Below are 13,269 nucleotides of genomic sequence, written 5' to 3'. Positions count from 1 at the left end.
TAGACACTGTCCTAGCTTTTTGCATTTTAAGATTAAAAATTACACAGAAAGTTTTGAAACATGAATGAGAGCTGTATGTAAAAATGTAGCTTTATGTAAAAATGTAGTATTTTGAAAATCAAAACAAAACCACACACATCTAGAAATTTCCCATAAAAATGTAAAATAAATGTTTACTTTCCATTTGCAACAACAATATTTTGCTGTCTCTGTTCATGTACCTGCTTGTTTCAGTCTGTCATCCTAGGTCTTTTACCATTCCCCAATGAGCTCATGTTCCCTGTAAGTGCTCATTATCAGAACCAAGCTGCAATCCAGATAATTCAATTCACCATTGTGTTGCTTTTTTGTTATACATGTTAGACATGTATATTTATAATGCAATGAAACCTCAAGCTGAGGTCACTGGATGGAAGAAGTACTTCTTTGTCTGAAAGTTTGAATGGAAGACTATGTTTTTGGCATTAGTTGTCATGTGATAAATTTGGGGATGAGTATGTGACCAGAAGGGAGTACATCCTGAGTTCTGCTCCTGCTTGACAACAGACATGTTTTGTGCTGTTGAGTAAATCACTGCCAGAGTTTCCCTTCACCAATAGACAGCTGGTAATGTTCCATCCTCAGCTGGTTATGTAGCTGTCAACAGAAAGATCCAAGAACAATTAACATTTGTCATCTGTAGCAAACTGCTCTTTTACATTCTTGGTATTTTCTAGGTGTTGAAATGAGAGAATAAAACCACTACAGAAACATTCACAACTGTGTGGGTGCCCAGATAGGACCACCACCATCCCCAGGCTTTGGATCATGTTCCTTCCCAAGATTCACGGTGAAAGCTGCAAGAGTCAGCATGAGGTTGCCAACTGCTTGACCAATTTGATTGTCTTCTATGACAAGCTGTCTGAATTTGTGGATGCAAGGCAGGACCTTGACTTTTGCAAAGCTTTTAACACCCTGTCTCGCAATATTCTTCTATCCAAGGTGAGATACCACAGTTTGGATGAGCGGCTAACTAGACAGATTAAAAATTGGTTTGATGGTCAAGCTTAGATAATAGTATCACAGTGGTTTATCCAGCACAAACTTTACAAAATTTCAGAGGGACAAATGTCAAGTCCCTCACTTGAGGAGGAAGAAGCCGGAGCAACAATACAGGAAGAGTGGTGAGAAGCAGCACTGTGGAAAAGGATCTGGAGGCCTTGGAGGACATAAGACAGGAGCACAGACTGCCAGCAAAGAAGGCCGACAGAATCCTGTGTTGTAGCAGCCACAGAATGAGAGGAAACAATCCCTCTCTCATCATCATTTGTTAGGTAGGCCCTGCTCCATCCAGTCTGGGGATCCACAGTGCAGGAGAGCCATGGCTAAACTAGAATGACTCCAGCAAGGGCATTAAAATACTTGAACACTGGAGCTCTTGCCCTCTAAGGAGGGGCTGAGGGAATTTGGTTTATTCAGCATGGGGGAAAGAGGACTGCATGGGATCCTCTGACAGCTGTGCAGCTAGTGAAGGCAGCAGCCTTCTGGTTCCTACAATGAGGTGTTCAAGAAGTTGGGGTCAGGCTCTCGTCAGTGCTGCAGGGTAGCAAGACAGGAGTCAAATTGTTGCAGTCTTGAAACAAGACTGCCTATCGGTGATGTTTTTCCAAAACCAGCCAAGCAGTGCAGCAGGTTTTCCATAGGGCTGTGCATCTCCCAGTCTGGCAGGATTTCGAGACCTGAGGGGATGAAGCCGTGGACAGACAGCTCGTACCTCCCGGCTGGCGCTGCCTTCAGCGGGGAACCGCACCGGACGGAGCTCTGGGCCCCCGAGCTCAGCCGCCGGACCCTGCATCCTCCAGCATCCCACTGGCATTCCACGACTCCTGCTACGCCAGGACCGGCTGATCCAGGCGGACCGAGCGCCAGGGATCGAGTTCAACACTCTCCCCTTCACTTTCAAAAAGTTGGAGCCCCGCTGATCTCTCGATACCCTTATCTGAGGCTCCTCAGCCTCCACGGCAGCGCCTTGAATTATTCATTGCTATCGACAGTCCCAGAAATCACGGTGCCCTCAGCCGAGGCGCGCTGCAGCACCCTGATAATAATTGATCACGGAGGAGGAGAGGAGAGCTGAGGTTGCCGGGGCCGCCCTAAGGCGCCAGGCCCGGCCCGGCCGCGCATCAGGGGCGCCATGGCGGCGGCCGCCCGCCAGGGGGCGCTGCCGGCTCGGCGTTGGCCGCCGTCAGCAGCACCTCGGGAATGAGGGACGGCAGGGCAGAGCCCCGGGAATGAGAGACGGCAGGGCAGAGCCCCGGGAATGAGGGACGGCAGGGCAGAACCCCGGGAATGAGGGACGGCAGGGCAGAACCCTGGGAATGAGGGACGGCAGGGCAGAGCCCCGGGAATGAGAGACGGCAGGGCAGAGCCCCGGGAATGAAGGACGACAGGGCAGAACCCCGGGAATGAGGGACGGCAGCCCTGCCGTCAGCAGAGCCCCGGGAATGAGGGAGGGCAGCCCCAGGCTGGGCGGGAGCTGCACCGGCATGGCTGCAGGGTGGCTGGCCGTCGGCGCGGCCCTTTCCTCAGCGAGCTGCTGTGGAGCTAATGGGCTCTCCTGCTCGCTTTTCCTTGCCTCGTCCCCGCGTTTTTCCCAGCAGGGACGAAGGCCTCGTCCCTTTGGATGCCGGCCCTTTGAGCGCTCTGGGTCTCCGAAACAGAGGGAGGAGTGGTGCGACCTCCGGCCCTGAGCTGTGCCCCAAGGACCGGGAAGGGGCTGGGAACATGTCACGGTGGCTGCCCGGCAGCGACAGCGTGGTGAGAGATGCTCCTGAACCTCTGCAAGGCCTTGGTTTTGCTGTGCCCTGAGCAGAGCCCCCAGATTTACTGGGAGAGGGCGGCTGAGGAACCCACCTGTGCTGGCACCCCTCAAAGCCGCCCTTGGAACGTTTTTCCCCTGTAACACAATCGCTCAGTGTCACTGATGCTCTGGCAGCTCCACGGGATAGTGGGTGAGCTCTCTGAACAGACACAGGGATCCAAGCCCTCTCCTGTTTATGTACAGGAAAGGAGAATGCACAAAATAATACCAGTGAATGAATGCCAAATTAAGTTTTAAGTACAGTATAAAATTGCCCTAATGCATTCTCTGCTCCAGTCATCATGTTGTCTATTTGCTGTAGAAATAAGCTATAGAAAGATCAAGAAAGGGACCTGTGACAGGAACAGCATTTTTGCAGGTACGCTTCAAAACACACGAGTTGTTCTCCATTGCAGTCAGTGTTTCCACTGCAGTGGGATGAAGTATAATAGTTCTGAACCCTCCAGTCTGAGTATCTATTAGTTTAAACCATCTGAATCAAAAATATTTATGGTAGTGAAAAATCTCTGATCTGCTTAAATTCTTCCAAATTTAGGTTTGGCGTTATTCCCTGTCAAATGGTTTTGTGAAGTCACCCAAATAATGAGATGTCACTTGCCTAGATACATTAATAATTAGAAGGATTTATTGTAGTAGGCATCATGGGAAAGTGTAACTTTCCCATTAGATGTCCTTAATTAGAAAAGAATGTGTCAGATTTCAGATTAACGTAGGGGAACTACAACTATCCATTAAAGAGAGAAGGACAAATAACGCAAGTGACAGCTCTTGCAGAAGTACAAAGATTTAAATACTTTATAAATTAAGGGGATTGAAGGTGCTCATTTTCATCTCTAAAGCTCTGTGACCTGTCTTCATCATCAGAAGGGTGCAGTCTCCAAACTGAATTAAACAACGTAAAGAGCAAGTGCTCTATATAATTCTGACTATAGAATATTTGTGTAATCACTGGTTGTTCCTTTTTCTGTCTTTCAGCAATGGCTGCTTAAGGTGGGCCAAACTGCTCTGGAAAGTGCTTGATTATGCTAATATGAAAATTTTATAGTGACAGTGGCATCTCTTGAATCACAAGAGCCATAGATAATACACTTGTTCAGAGAATTGGTCTGACTGGCTTTAGGATAAAAATTGGAGAGCTGTTAGGTAATTCTAACATGTGGGAGGCATTACTGTAAATCCAAACAGAATGAGGTGCCTAACTACTTGGCATGTGCAAAGAGTTAATTTAAATACCCATCTTTTGAATCTTCCTTTTGGCTCTAGGTAATTCTTCATAGACCCAAGCCAAGGGTTTTACTGGGTGTTACACAGAAGCTAGAAACTAAGTCTTATAATGCTTACATTTACTCAGAGTCATGAGTGGAACCAGTTCATACTCATATTTCTGCTCAGTGCTTGGTTAACATTCAGGCACGTATTTTATTTGTGCAGTCTTAAAATCATGCCATGAATGACATCAAAGCAAGGGTAATTTAAGAATGGGCAACATCTGTCTACAGTTTGTTTCAGCTTGCAAAGAGATGATGTTCTGAGATGGGGAGACTTAAAATTTTGCACCATAAGCAAACTACTCAGTCTGGGAAATTTGATCTATTAATCCTATGTCAGTTACAGCTGAAAGTTACTACAAGCTGATTTCTGTGGCCCACAGCTTCTACTATAGCTTTTTCTGCAGCTTCTGTGAAATCAGTAATGCTGGACCAGTGCCCAACTGACAGGTGGCCACATTACCAAGTTATCAGATTGTTTCCTGCTCTTGATAAGTGTTTCATTAGGGATGGTTTTGGGAGGAAAGGTGAATTTGTTTCTTATGGGGAAAGGAAATCCTTTAACACAGAGGCTGAGCCACACAAACAGGGCCTTGTTAAATAAGCCTTCCAGTTTTATCATTTTGTGTAGCATTTTGCTTGGAAAATATGTTTCTGTTCTTTTATGAGCTTTTATCTGAAGAATAATTACAATAATTAGGTTTGGATTTAGAAAAGGATATATCTGGTTTATGTAGAGGAGATAGGTGCTCAAAAGTAGTAGTAGTATGTAGTTCTGTGGGATCGAAAATGTTCACGTTTAAAACAAAGTTCAGGTAGAATGTTAAAGACATGACTTAAATACTCTTTTGAAGTACTGTGTGGAAGCCTTCTCTTGTCTAAATTCAGCCTTTGTCACATATGAAATGCTAAGAGTACTAGGGAGCACAGGGCATGTTCCAAAGGGATACATGAAAAGCACCTTCCATAAGTTATTAGCATCCAGCATTTGTGTTTTAATGAGCTGAAATGAGAAATCTTGTGAACTAATTTGAGCAAACTAAGGTGTGTTAGAGCAAGGTGTCTCAAACATCAATCAGCTTTTGAAAGTTTGTTTGTGAGATACTTCTCTAAGAATCTTTCATCCTAAAACTGATGCTTGAACACTTGGTAGTAGATTCACATGTGAATGCCCAAGAGATAAGTGGTGCACTGTTTTACTGAGGAAGGTGGTATAAATATTCCACTTTTGAAGGCAGGACCAAACAAAGCTCACCTGCTCATTAAAAGGTACTGAAACCTGACTATTTTACATACTGTTTTGTAAATGAGAGTTCCTGAAACACAACTTTATTTTCAAACCTTCTCTGGAAAACCTCTGGGGATAAGCAAAATTTGGTATGACAAAGAAAACATTTAATTCAGCATAGGAGCTGGAATATCTGCCTCAGGAGAGTGTTACATAGGATACCTAAACACCGTCAGTAGAGTTGACTATTCTTGTAGTAGTAGTAATTTTAGTTTTAAGTTAAAATCTGCCTGAAGCCACAGATGAGTCCTCAGCACATTGCTCTCTGACTAAGGATGCAAATCTAAATTGAAACTTTCCTTAAAACCCCTCTTTAAAGGTTAGCTGTCCACTTGGACTGAGCAAAGCATCTTTGACTGGAGGAAGACTAAAGTGCTGCAGGTGCTTGCACTTTAAAATGTTGGACAAGTTATGCCAGAGAAAGAGGCAAAGAACGAGATTGAAGCCAAATCACGGCCCGTTTATTTCTTTGTCAAGCAAGGGTCTTCATATGTCTGAATACAATAATATTAGGGCTTTTGCATCTCAAGAATCTCTGTCAATGAATTCAGGTTGATGAATCAGCATAGCTGTTCACTTTCCACGTGTTAAAATACATGCCTGACTTAATTTTGCCAGTAAAAACCATGTATTGAGCAGATTATGTAATGAAGAAGTTAGCCAAACTAACTGGATGATTGGAAATTTGGTTGTTCAGACATCTTAAGGTAACCAAATATGCAGACAGATATTTCAGGAGATATGAAATTTACCTGGTGCCCCTTGAAGTAAAACCAGGTATGCAGAGTAAACCATGCCTATTTTTGGTGGTATACCCTGTATAACATTTGTGAATAATTATATATGTCATTAATTATGGCAAGCAATGTATGCTCATAGTCAAAATAAGTGCTTAGACACTGGACATCTTCCTCTTTACTGGGCTTTCAGGACCTTGTTTAATATGAACAGCTGGAGTGTATAGAGCTCTGCCTTGGGAATGGACTGTGAGGCAGCTGAGTGCTTTTGGGTATCAGTTACTGAGTGCTGGGTGATGTAGTAGGTGTAAACTATGCGTGTCATAAGCAGGCAGAACAAGTGGAAAAGGTCTTCTGTAGACAGAAGACACCTCATGTTGCAGGTTATGGTTCTCCTTGGGAAACTTCACCCACCTGATATCTTCCATGGGAACAACACAGATGGACATATGCAATCCTGGAGGTTCCTGGACAGTATTTCCTGGTGCAATTGATAGCGGATTGAGTGGGGGCAGGTGTTCTGCTGGACCTCATAATTACAAATGAGGAAGGTTGAGGATGTGAAGGTTGAAATCAATCTTGGCTGCAGTAGCCATGAGATAGTGGAGTTCAGAATCCTGAGAGGAGTAAGTAGACAAAAAGCAAGATCACGACCCTGCATCAGGAGAGCGGACTCTGGCCTTAGGGGAAGACTGTTCATGCAGACTCCCATGTAATAAGGCCCTGAATGGAAAAGGGGCGCAAGAAAGCTCTTTGATATTCAAGGATTATGTCCTCTGAGTTCAAGAACAGTCCATTGCAGCAAGCAGGAAGTCAGGCAAAACTATCAGGATGATTACATGAGCTAACAAGGAGTTCCTGGCAAAACTCAAGCATAAAAAGGAGAGACACTGTCTGAACATGCAGAAATGATGTTAGGAAAGCCAAAATCCATCTAAAATTGAATTTTGTGGGGGATGTTAAAGGTAGCAAGAGGGCTTCTCACAGTACACAATTAGCAAAAGAAGACTAGGGAAAATACATGCCTGCTGCTGAATGGGGCAAAAGCTGTGGTGACACATGACTTGGGAGAGGCTGAGCTACTGAATGCCATCCTCACCTCAGTCTTTTCCAGAAAGACCTACCTTCATAAATCTGAGGGCTGAGAGACCATGGGGAAAGACTGGAGCATGGATGTCTGGCCCTTGATGGTTCAAGTTAGAAAATAATTAATCAAACTGGACATATGTAAGTCCATGGGCTCTGGTGGCATGCACCAATCAGAACTGAGGGAAGTGGCATCATCAAGAGGTCACTCTTGATAATCTTTGAATGACATAGTCATTAGAAGTGTCTGAGGGCTGGAGGAAAGCAAGTGTCATTTTGTCTCCAAAAAGGGCAAGAAGGAGGATCCCAGGAACTACTGGCCAATTACAGCTTCATCTCCATTCCTTTGCATGTGATGGAACAGCTAATCCTGGAAACAATTTCCAGGCATATAAAGGACAAGTCATCACCCCAGGGAGTCGTGCTTGACCACTTGATAACCTCTATTATGAAATGACTGCTGTGGTAGATGAGGTAGTAGATATTGTCTGCCTCAGTTTCTGTAAGGCTTTTGGCACTGGCTCCCACAAGGTTGTCATTCAGAATGTGATGAAGTAAAGATTGGCTGAACAGAAAGTGAGCTGTGATGAAAACTGGAGAGAGTCCAGCAAAGGACCACTAAGGGAATTTTGTCAGCACATAAAAATATTTGAAAGGAAGGTGCAAAGAAGACAGAGCTAGGTGGTTGGGGAGTCTTCATCTTTGCAGATACTTAACTGTCATCTTAAAATGATAATGGGCAGGTAGTTTTAGTTCGCCCGCCTTGAGTTGGGGGTTTGGAGCAGATCACCTCCAGAGATCACTTCCAACCTCAGCCAAGCTGTGACTAAGTGAATTTACCATGCTTTTATTTTGGGGATGAAGAAAGATCAAGTAAATAATTAATAAATAAATAATAAATAAATAAGTCTAATCCATATTTGCAACCCAGTGACTGAATCACAAAGTATAAAATGAAAGTGAGGAAAAGACCTGAAGAAGGTCAAGACGCTGCAACAAGTAGGGTTGTACTCTCTGACTAGCAAGTAGTTTCATTTCTCACTTTGGATTCACTTTGAGTAAGTAAAACGGCTGAAGGGTGTCCAAAATGATGGGGTATTAACCAGCCACATGAAAGATGTATTCATTTCTCTGTTATGGAAGGAGAATATGTACAATGTGTAAGAGAGGCCTGAGAGAAGAGACAACACTTCCTGGGAGGTCTTGATGTTCCTTCTGGATTTCTTACCTGTTCTAGAGAGTTGGCAGAACCACTGCTGATCTTTTTCTGCTACACCAACAAAGCCACCCCAGGAGCTCCACACCAGGATTCTGGAGCAATCTGAAGGTAGGGCAGAAATCTATCATGGTCACTTCTTCCATTTAAGACACTGCTAGATGCTGCTTGCCAAAGTATTTTACTCTGTGTTTTCAGTGAGGAAGAGGTCCAGGAGCTGTTGCCAGATGAATATATGTATAGCCATATTGATATAGGAGAACTTGAGCTGCGTTAAGTTTTCAGTCATCTGCAAAGAAGGCCCCAGACCTTAGGCTAGGTGGAGTAGTTAGGTACTTGTGGGGATCAGTCTGAACCCTGTGAGAAGTGAGTTTAAACATTTGCCTCAATCCTGTAGAGCAGAGAATGTAGAAATGAACTTCCCAAAACACTGTGGAACAAAAGAGGGGCACATGAAAAGGATTTTCCAAGGAATCTGTCTTTTGCATTGATTTGTGAAGTCAATGGCTCCTTGCTCCTCAATGTGCTGGCCAAAAATGGTCTCTGTTTAGAGGTGGGAGAAGTTGATAGAAACAGTTAACATGTGCCCTGGCTCTTTTTATCTGCCTGACTGTAAACATCCGTGGATATTAGCACAGTTTGTGTATATTTTTCCAATTACCATGGAAGTGAGCATTGCAGCAGTGTAAGCATTTTCATCCATTTGTCTTTTGAGTAAACCCAAGAAAAATAACCAATACCAGAACACTGAAAACATTGCAAAATGACTAAGTGTTGCACCTCATACAGATGTCCACTTTGACCTATTGTAGTGCCATAAGTAAAATTCGCAGTATTTTTGCAGGCTTCATTTACCTAGTTTCATTATCTTTTTAATCAAATGACACTTCAGATGTGGGTTTTTTATTTGTTTTTGGTGGGGTTTTTTTTGGTTTTTGGAGTTTTTTTTACATGTGCAGTATGAATGTGATTGGAAGGGTTGCAGCTTTCTATCTAGTAAATGTGACTTTATACATGGAACAGCTGAAATATAAATATAGGTACGGACAGAGTCACCAAAGTGTTTTCTATTCCATGTGACCGACATGACTGAATCTGCTATCACTGCGCTTGATGAGTGGAGCTTCTGCTTTGCATCCCACGTTTTTTCAAAGCATAATGCAGTTTCTGTTTCCCTGTTGTTATGATTGTATGAGACAATCCTTAGCTATAGAAAAGGCAGCAGCAAGTCAGGGCATTAAAATTAAAGGGGAAAAAAATCTACACAAACCACTTAAGCACACTCATTATTATGGCCCTTGCTACCTCAGGCCACTGGAGAACTTATAATTTAGTCAGCATTATGCAGTTTGAAGTGTTTTATGTTCTGCATGGGAGCAGGCTGCAATTCAAATATCAGTGGCCATGAAAAATATGCACATACGTTTAGTATGAAAATCTCCAAGGGCATAACAGAAGAGATGGGCACATGTAGCTGCAGTGTGATGGAGAATTTCTGTGAATTAATCATTTGGACATAGTTTATCACCATTTTATATTTTGCCAGAGATGCTTCCGTGCCATTTGTTGGGAAAACTTATTATACATGCACATCTTCGAAAGATAATAAGGCCAAAGCCTTTGATGCTTAAAGGCAACAGCCTTTGTTAGATTCTGTTATGACAGAGACAACTTCTCCACTGACAGAGCCATTCAGATAACAAGAGTAATTGCTTATTTTATCGAGTTTAGGGAATTGTGCTCCATTCTCCCTTCTTGCCTACTACATTAGCTATTATGACCCATCTTCTACCATAATTTAGGGGGAGTGGAGTGCGTGCATTTTTAAAGCTTTTCTTGAAAGAATAGAGTGCTGTATTTACATACTTCTTTCATTATTCCACAGGGCCAATACTTTAATATATTCCTTTCAGAGAAGCAGAGTGGCATGTGTGTGCATGTGTGCATCTCTTTCTGTGCCTAGGTGTTTGTATGCAGTTTAGTGTCTTGAGTGGGTAGGGGAATGAGAAGGGCTTTAGTTGTTTCTTTATACCTTCTTCTGACTGGAGACAATGCCATTGTAATTGGTATTAGCAAGACTACAAACAGAGCAATCACTTCTGACACTTTAAAAGATCTTTATTGACATCTTCAAACACATGAGGAATTTTAAAGTAGAACTTTTCCTTCTGTAAGGCTTGGTCTGATCAAAAGCCTGATAGTAGCCCCAGATGTAGCAAATGAGTCTCCAGAACAGATTCCAGCTCCTTTTGGGTAAAAGGAAAAAAAGAGGATTAAGTTTATTTCAGCCTAATGCTGACAAAACTATCAAAATATAGCATTGCGAGGAGATAATTTGAAAAAAAAAAAAAAAAAAGCTTTCAAAATTTATGTGCCATCCAAACATTTTAAAAGGTTCAAACCCAATATTTAAGTGTAAGGTTTAATATCATAGAATGCTGCTGTGCTTTACAGTTTTATTACTTAGAAAACCCAGCTTTCTCCAGTATGAGCATGTCCTGGTTCTGGCAGGAGTAGCCAGGACGAGGCATTTTGGGGGGCGAGGGGAAAGGACTTCCCCTCTGGAAGGAAGGACTCTCTTGCCATCAGGGTGGCATGGCTGGAATTGCGGGCTCCACAGTGAGCATTTTGGCATGAATCACTCTTTTGCACACTTTTGTTATTAATATTGTTGCTGTTACTGTTAGATTTCTTTTCTTGTTGTTTCCAGTAAATTGTTCTTTGCACATTATTCTCTGCCTTTTGTGCCTCCAACTCCCCTGTCAAGTGCACCACAGAGGAGGGGCAGCAGCAGTGGTTTTGGTGGGAGTAAGGAATTGGAGAATACCATTCCTAAACCACAACAGACCACTGTAGCAAAGGTCTGAATCTGACTTCTGAAACAACAAAAACCAATACTGATGTTAACAGAAGGACAACTTTCAAATGGAAGTTGGGAGTTAAATGGACACCGAAGTGAGTTATACCTCTTCCACTGTATATAAATAGAATAATTTTCCACAAGTGTAATCAAATGTGAAGGTTAGTTCTGATCAAATTCCAGCAATTGTTTCATGAAGGAGGAGTCAGTGACTTTTCCCCACAAGAGGACAGGTGCACTTTCACACTCCAGATGCACTTGTTAAGAGGCTGTTACGTGTATGGAAGAGCTCTTTCCTGATTCATGTGAATGCTCTGGCAAAGTATCTGAACTGACTTATCTGGGTAGACTGGATGCCAGCTTTATTTCCCTGATGCTTGTTCTGCTTTTGTCTCCATGTAAAGGTCTGGTTAATACATCCACCTTTGTGTTTGTCATATTGAAATGTGCAGCCAGATTTTCTGTTTTGCAAGGACATTTTCTTCATCTTTTGAAGCCACTCCATGAGACTGGTAACAAATGATAGACTGCCAGCTACAGAGTGGGTATTAACAATGAATTTTTCATCACAGACATTCATGCAGTTGGCTTGTGGCTGACTGAGAGGACACAAGTGTGTTCTGCATCTTAGTGGAGCAGCTGGCAAGATAAGGAGAGTGTCTAGATTAATGTGCTGTTCTGCTCTGACTAGCTCCATAAAGAGGCAATTGGTCTATGCAGAAGACTATGCTGGATTAATGAAAATACACCTTTTTCAGGACAGCACTGGTTCCTGTTGATGGAACACCTCATATGGGACATCTTATTTATGACTAAACGATCTCAATTGTGCTTGTTGCCTTGTCATTTTCAGCTGTGAGGTTGAGAATGACATAGCATTTCCACAGATTTTATGTCCTTGGCAAAATTAAGGAGATCTACTCACCATTAACTCAAGCAGTTTCATGAAATCGAGAGAAAGAGAGTAGAAATTTGACATTTCCTTTCACAAATACTCCATTCCTATTTTTCTTTTAGGGAAGTCACTTCGTTTCCTGCAGTGACACCTGCTACTCTCTACAGCTCCATGATCATTTTGGCTGCAGGACTGTTGGCTCGGGAATGTGATGGGATTCACAGGTACATCTGCACTGTCTCCAAAGGGCTGTCCTACTGCTGCCCTCAGGTCAGTTGTATGTACAGATGGTCACCCTGCAAATGGACTTCAGTTACCTGGCAGCTCAGCACCCAGATGCACAATGCTAGGTACATGCAGTGACTCTGACAAGCAGGATGTGCCAGTCTTGCCAGGCATGCAGGCTCTGTGTGTGCAGCAAATCTGACACACTCTGGATACACTGAGCTTTCACCGTGTGCTGTGTCTCCTCTGCACCTGACTAGTAAATCCAGGTTGCCATGCATGCTCACAGTAGTCTTTTATGACAGAGTTTTGGGCATTTGGCAAGTAGTTCAAGCTATTGCCTCTGTTCTGTAGTCCAGGAGAAATGTCCAAACCTCTTGTTTCCTGTGGGACCAGTGGAAGCTGCTCCAAGTTGAACAAGGCATTGTGTCTGGAGTAGATCAGGCACCTGGCATTTGCACAGGAGGTTAGCAGATCATCACATAGGAAGTGTGACTGAGAGCCACTTTTCAAGAATGCTTGACATAGCTGTTGATAACAGAATACACTCTCATGTATTGAGATCAGACTGTGTTTGGTCCAGTTGCTTCTTGACAATGCTCTGAAAATACCCTCTCTCTGTGGTACAATTTGTGTTACATTGCTGTCTCCCATGCTTCATCTCCTAGGGAGTCCAGTCATTCAAGTCTTACATGGAAACCACACTGGTGCTTTTTAGGTTTGCTAAGAGTTAGTTAATACTTCTGTATCAGGATGTCCTTTTACAGCAAAACTACTTCAGGATTGTCTTAAGTGTTGGCAATTCTTTATTGCAGCTCCCCTTTAGTTGCCTGA

The sequence above is a fragment of the Catharus ustulatus genome, chromosome 1 (assembly GCF_009819885.2).
Source record: "Catharus ustulatus isolate bCatUst1 chromosome 1, bCatUst1.pri.v2, whole genome shotgun sequence".
NCBI classification, from domain to species: Eukaryota; Metazoa; Chordata; class Aves; order Passeriformes; family Turdidae; genus Catharus; species Catharus ustulatus.
The sequence above is the reverse complement of the archived record's forward strand: the minus strand, read 5'-3'. Positions refer to the sequence as shown.